This window comes from Budorcas taxicolor, chromosome 11, assembly GCF_023091745.1.
Source record: "Budorcas taxicolor isolate Tak-1 chromosome 11, Takin1.1, whole genome shotgun sequence".
Classification (NCBI taxonomy): domain Eukaryota; kingdom Metazoa; phylum Chordata; class Mammalia; order Artiodactyla; family Bovidae; genus Budorcas; species Budorcas taxicolor.
The window spans coordinates 105,971,482-105,977,481 of NC_068920.1; positions in this window are offsets into that span (position 1 = coordinate 105,971,482).

The following is a 6,000-nucleotide window of genomic DNA, read 5'->3' on the forward strand; positions in this document are numbered from 1 at the left end:
CTTCTCCAAGATGACATATACTTTTCCTCAAAACTCCTCTTTCATACAGTCAATTCCTCCTTGGACAAAAGTGTGTCTTAGAATTCTTCTGTCTTACATTCTTCAACCTCTGGGAGATGACTGTTCCACTAAGATCAATCAAGAATGTAATCAGATGTTTTCATTTTGGCTGAGTTTCAACTTCAGATATAAAGATCAATTAACTGTGAAAGTAGAATAGCCAATGATAAAGTTGAATTAACATCCCAGAATCGAAACATATAATAATTACATTAAAACTCTAACCTGTATATGATACTTTACAGTTTTTCAAAGCATTTTTTCATCAACAAAACTTTTGAGTTGGCCCAAAAGTTTGTTTGGGTGTTTCTGTACAATGCTATGGTAAAAACCTGAACAAACTTTTGGGCCAACTCAGTATAAGCACTGAATACAGCTTATTATGCATGCAAATGTTAAATCGCAAAGGTTCCATGCCCAGCACATGATTCTCTCCTCCCTCCCTTTGGTATGAACTCATGGAAGCTGGAGAGAATGCTCCCTTGATAAGAGCAATTGTGGCCCAGGGAGTGGAGTGGCAGGTGTGGCAGACAGGGCGGTGGGAGAGGCAAGAGATCTTGGTTCTGACTCTGTCCCTAACCAGTTGGTAACCTTTGGCAATTACCACACATTCCCCAGGCTTTCCTTATCTATAAGAGGAGGCAGTTTTAGTGAATGACTGTATGGACTTCTAGCCCAAATTGTCTATTCCACATTTCTTGACTACACTGAACACGACCATGGCACCTCTGTGCTCTTGAAATGTTACGTTCCATTGTGTAGAGCCCACACTGGACTCATTCCACACTATGCTTTGGTCAAATCTTTCTCAGGCACACGTACAGTTGAATCACAAAGAGATATATGTATGTATATTTTTCATGACTCCAATGGCAAATTTGATTTGTCACTCTGAATATAAATAGAAATAAGTTCCTTTTCTAGGACAGAAGTACATAACAGTTGCTGATAAATTGGAAGGAAATGGCAGCTGTACTCTATCTGTTAAGTGACGATGACTCAGGATTGTTTTCTAGAAAGCTTGGTATACACAGAGGACCATCTGAATCCTTATTACCCTCAAGAAAAGGAAGTTTAGGTTTCTGAGCCTGAAAGGCTGGATAATTGTTGGAGTATTTTGGAAAATGATAAAAGAACATCTAAGAAACAAATATGATCTTAATTTCCTCCTTCCATCCAGTGCTGTCCTCAGTAGACCACTGTATTCTCTGCAGGGCTGCTCAAAGCACTGTGACTCTCTTGGGAGAGAAGGGGCAACCTAAGAGAGCCTGGACTCAGCAGGAGGACCTGGAGGCAGAGGAGAGCAGGTGATTCTATGGAGCACACTTTCATGAAACCTTGCTGGAGCCCTCTTGACAACCTGCTTCACAGATCCATCCTGTGTAAGGCATTGTATTGGAAGCCACATGAAAGAGGTGAAAAAGAACTCCATTGGCCCTTAACAGGCTTGGAACTTGTGGGCAAGACCTGTGCAGATGCTGACAGGACAAGCAGAATAAAAGAAGCGCTGTAATAGGACAGAAGCAGATAGATGGGAAAGGAGTTACTGAAGCTCAGTTGGTAAAGAATCCTCCTGCAATTCAGGTGACCCAGGTCCGATTCCTGGGTTGGGAAGATCTGCTGGAGAAGGGATAGGCTGCCCACTCCAGTTTTCTTGGGCTTCCCTTGTGACTCAGCTGGTAAAGAATCTGCCTGCAATGTAGGATACCTGGGTTTGATCCCTGGGTTGGGAAGATCCCCTAGAGAAGGGAAAGGTTACCCACTCCAGTATTCTGGCCTGGAGAATTCCATGGACTATATAGTCCATGGTGTCACAAAGAGTCGGACACGACTGAACGACTTTCACTTTCAGGACCTCTGAGGGCTGCATTTTAGCTGTGTCTCAAAGAATTAGATCTAGATAGTGGAGAATGGACAGTACAAGCTGAGGAAATAATGTAAGTAAAAGCATAAAGACATTTCATACCTGTCTCCCCTACTATGTGTGTGCTCAATTGTGTCTGACTCTTTGTGACCCTATGGACTATAGCCGCCAGGTTCCTCTGTCCATGGGATTCTTTTGGCAAGAGTACTGGAGTGGGTTGCCATTTCCTCCTCCAGGGGATCTTCCCAACCCGGGGATCAAACCTACTAGTCTGATCCTGCATTTTGTCTCCTGCATTGGCAGGCAGCTTCTTAACCACTAGTGCCACTTGGGAAGCCCACTGTGCCCTGGGCAAATTCCTTAACTTTTACAGCTTTAGTTGCCTTATCTATAAAACTGGGCTAGTAATTCTTTAGGAATTTTGGAAAGAGTAAATGAGGTTGTAAGAGTGTGCAGTTTATTTATTTATTTAACTCTTATCTTGAGAGTTAGCACATTAGCTTATTATTCAGTTAGCACATTAGCTTAAGGTATAGTTCTGCTACTAAAAGGAGGAATATTGAGTCATTTATTATACACAGAACTTGAAACCACTCATTTTCCCCAGTGAACTTCAAATTTCTAGTGCATCTGCAGTCAGGAAACACCAATCAGTTTTTAAAATTAATGTTTAATGGAGTGTAGTTGCTTTACAATGTTGTGTCAGTTTTTCACCATACAGCAAAGTGAATCAGCTATACTTACACATATATCCCCTCCCCTTTGGACTTCCTTCCTATTTGGGTCACCATAGTGCATTACTTTGCCGACTAAGGTCCGTCTAGTCAAGGCTATGGTTTTTCCTGTGGTCATGTATGGATGTGAGAGTTGGATTGTGAAGAAGGCTGCGTGCCGAAGAATTGATGCTTTTGAACTGTGGTGTTGGAGAAGACTCTTGAGAGTCCCTTGGGCTGCAAGGAGATCCAACCAGTCCATTCTGAAGGAGATCAGCCCTGGGATTTCTTTGGAAGGAATGATGCTAAAGCTGAAGCTCCAGTACTTTGGCCACCTCATGCGAAGAGTTGACTCATTGGAAAAGACTCTGATGCTGGGAGGGATTGGGGGCAGGAGAAGAAGGGGACGACCGAGGATCAGATGGCTGGATGGCATCACTGACTCCATGGACATGAGTCTGAGTGAACTGCGGGAGTTGGTGATGGACAGGGAGGCCTGGCGTGCTGCGATTCACGGGGTGGCAAAGAGTCAGACATGACTGAGTGACTGAACTGAACTGAACTGAAGTGCATTAAGTAGACTTCCCTGGTGGCTCAGATGGTAAAGTGTCTGTCTACAATGCGGCAGACCTGGGTTCGAGCCCTGGGCTGGGAAGATCCCCTGGAGAAGGAAATGGCAACCCACTCCAGTACTATTGCCAAGTTGAGTTCCTTGTGCCATACAGTAGGTTCCTCCCACCTCCAGAGAGTTCAGTTTACTACTAGTTTCCTTTTCCTTCTCCCCAAATGTCCCACATTCTCCCATCTTTCCACCTTTGCTCAAGCTATTCCCGCTTTGGGATTTATTCCGCCTCTTCCATCCATGGAATTAGGACCTTTCTTTCCTAGCCCTATTACCTCCTGGACACAGAATGGAGAGCATAGATTTGCTGCAGGGAATGTCAAATGTGGCTGGTAAGAGATTAGGTTACAGTCAAAGGAATTCTAAGTTGAATGCAAGCTTGTCTAGAGTGGGTACAGTAGGCTGGAGTAATTATTAAAGGTTATCAGTTCATTCATTCATAGAAGTTGGGTATCTTTGATCTGGGAACCTGCTTGAAGCCAGAGAGTGATTAAGAGAAACATGGTTCTGGGAATTCCCGGGCAATCTAGTGGTTAGGACTCTGAGCTTTCACGGCCAACGGTGTATGTTCAGTCCTTGGTCAGGTAACTGAGATGCTACAAGCTGCATGGCACAGCCAAACCCCTCCCCTTCCCCTGCCCCGCCCCCCAAAAACAACCTCATGGATAATTTCTGCTAGCCGGAAACCATATCTTGCACACATGATCACAGTTGTGGCTGGTTATTAAGAAAGCTGTCATGTGGGATGCTAGAGATATATATGAGGTGGGGGAGGGGAGAACTGAATCTATTCTTAAAGGGAAACAATGTAATGAATAGAAAGAGGAGGATTTATCCTGATGAATGTGCAGGTAGGTGTAGGGAAAGCGATTCACATCTTGAGCAATGAGAACAGCATGCATGTTGGCCCCAAATCTAGAGGGACTATTGTGTATTAGAGAAACTGAAAAAAGGGCCACCTTGGCAGAAGCCAAAAGAGTGAGGGGACTTTAAGTGGCCTGACATGAGGGTGAAGGGGTTGGCAGGGCCAGGTCACGACTGGTAGCCTTGTAAACACATTAAGGACATCGGATTCATCCTGAAGGCAGTATCGAGATGTTTTGAGCAGGTAAAATCAGGTTTGTATTTTTAAAAGATCTGTATTGTGTTTAAACTGGAGAAAGCAAATAAGGGGAGAAAGCTACTGAATCCTCCCAGTAAGAGATGAGGATGGCTCTGACGTGGGTCCTGGCAGTGGAGGTAGAGAGAAAGGGTGTATTTGGGTTAATAGAAGGTAGAACCTACAAGACTTGATAGACAGGGGATGTGAGGAAGATGGCCCCTCGGAGGGCTGATGTATTTTATTAACAGTTATCCCTACTGTGGAAGCAGCAGTGAGGAATAACTACAGCACCATGTTCTAAGATAAATGGTAACAGACTTGCAAAAGAGGCTGTGGAGTGGGGGAGCCCCTGACTGAAGCCAGTGGGAGTTGGGGCCATGTGTTTACAGCTCAGAAAGAGCCAATGGGCTGGAGACGGTGATGTGGAATCCTTAGCAGTGCAAGCCTTGAGAAAGGGTGAGAGGCTCTGAGGTGCAGCTGGTGGTCAGAGGCAGGTGCCCGGGAAAGGGTGGAAAGAGTAAACGGAAAGCCAAGGAACTAGGGAAAGCATAGAGAGTGTGAGTCCCTGGGAGTCAGAGGAGCTGCCAGCTCTGGTCCATCCACAGGGCACAGTGCAGCTGAAGCCATCAGCTCACCTGCGGTGTTACTCATTGCTCCTTCTAGCTTGTTCTGACCTGTTCCAGCCCTTTCTGCCCCCACCTTTTCGTGGCTTAGAGGAAAGCGATTTGATAAAATCTTTCATGCAAAATTTCCAGGACCAAATATAGTGCACCTTGCAGATATTGATGTCTCTTAAAAGAAGAGCTTGGAGAAAGCAAGGTTTTAGGCTGGGCCTGAGAACTGTGCTTTGTGAGGGCTACTGACCCACTGCTGTGCAGGGCTGTGCTCAGTCATGTCTGACTCTTTCTGATCCTGTGGACTGTAGCTTGCCAGGCTCCTCTGTCCACGAAATTTTTCAGGCAAGAATACCAAAGAGGGTTACCATATTCTCCTCCAGGGGATCTTCCCTACCAGGGATGGAATTTGCATCTCCTGCATTGGCAGGTGGATTCTTTACCACTGTGTCAACTAGGAAGCCTTATTAACCCACTGAGAAAAGTAAATACATGAGCATTAAGGTACAATGTAATTTAAAATGTTAGAAATTAACATTGGGCACCGTCAGGCTTTATTCAATACTTGGATAAATAGTCCTTAAATCCAGCTGAGACTGAAGGTAAAAGAGGAGAGAAATAACGAAATGTTGAAGAGATCAACTGAGAGCTTGTGTCAGAGCAAGGAGAAAAGACTGAAGAGGTGGGTGGGGTTCCCAAGTTGTGGTGGGCATTGCTAACTATAATATCTGAACTTCCGTTTATGACCAAGAAGGAACCCCTGGAGTGTTTGGAGCAGAGCAATGCTGCACTGGGGAAATTTCTGGCAGTTATTAGCACAGGAAGTGAGTGAAGGTAGAAGCTCAGTCTGCTTCTCCAGGTGAAAAGTGACAGAAGGATGGGCAGAGGGAAGCCGTGATGGGACTGGACGGAGAAAATGGATCAGAGAGGCCCGAGTGGGGCAGGAGGAATGGACCCTGATGGGTCCTGGGTGTTTGAGAGAGAACGAGGACTCTATGGTGACATCAATCTGGACAATAGAATTG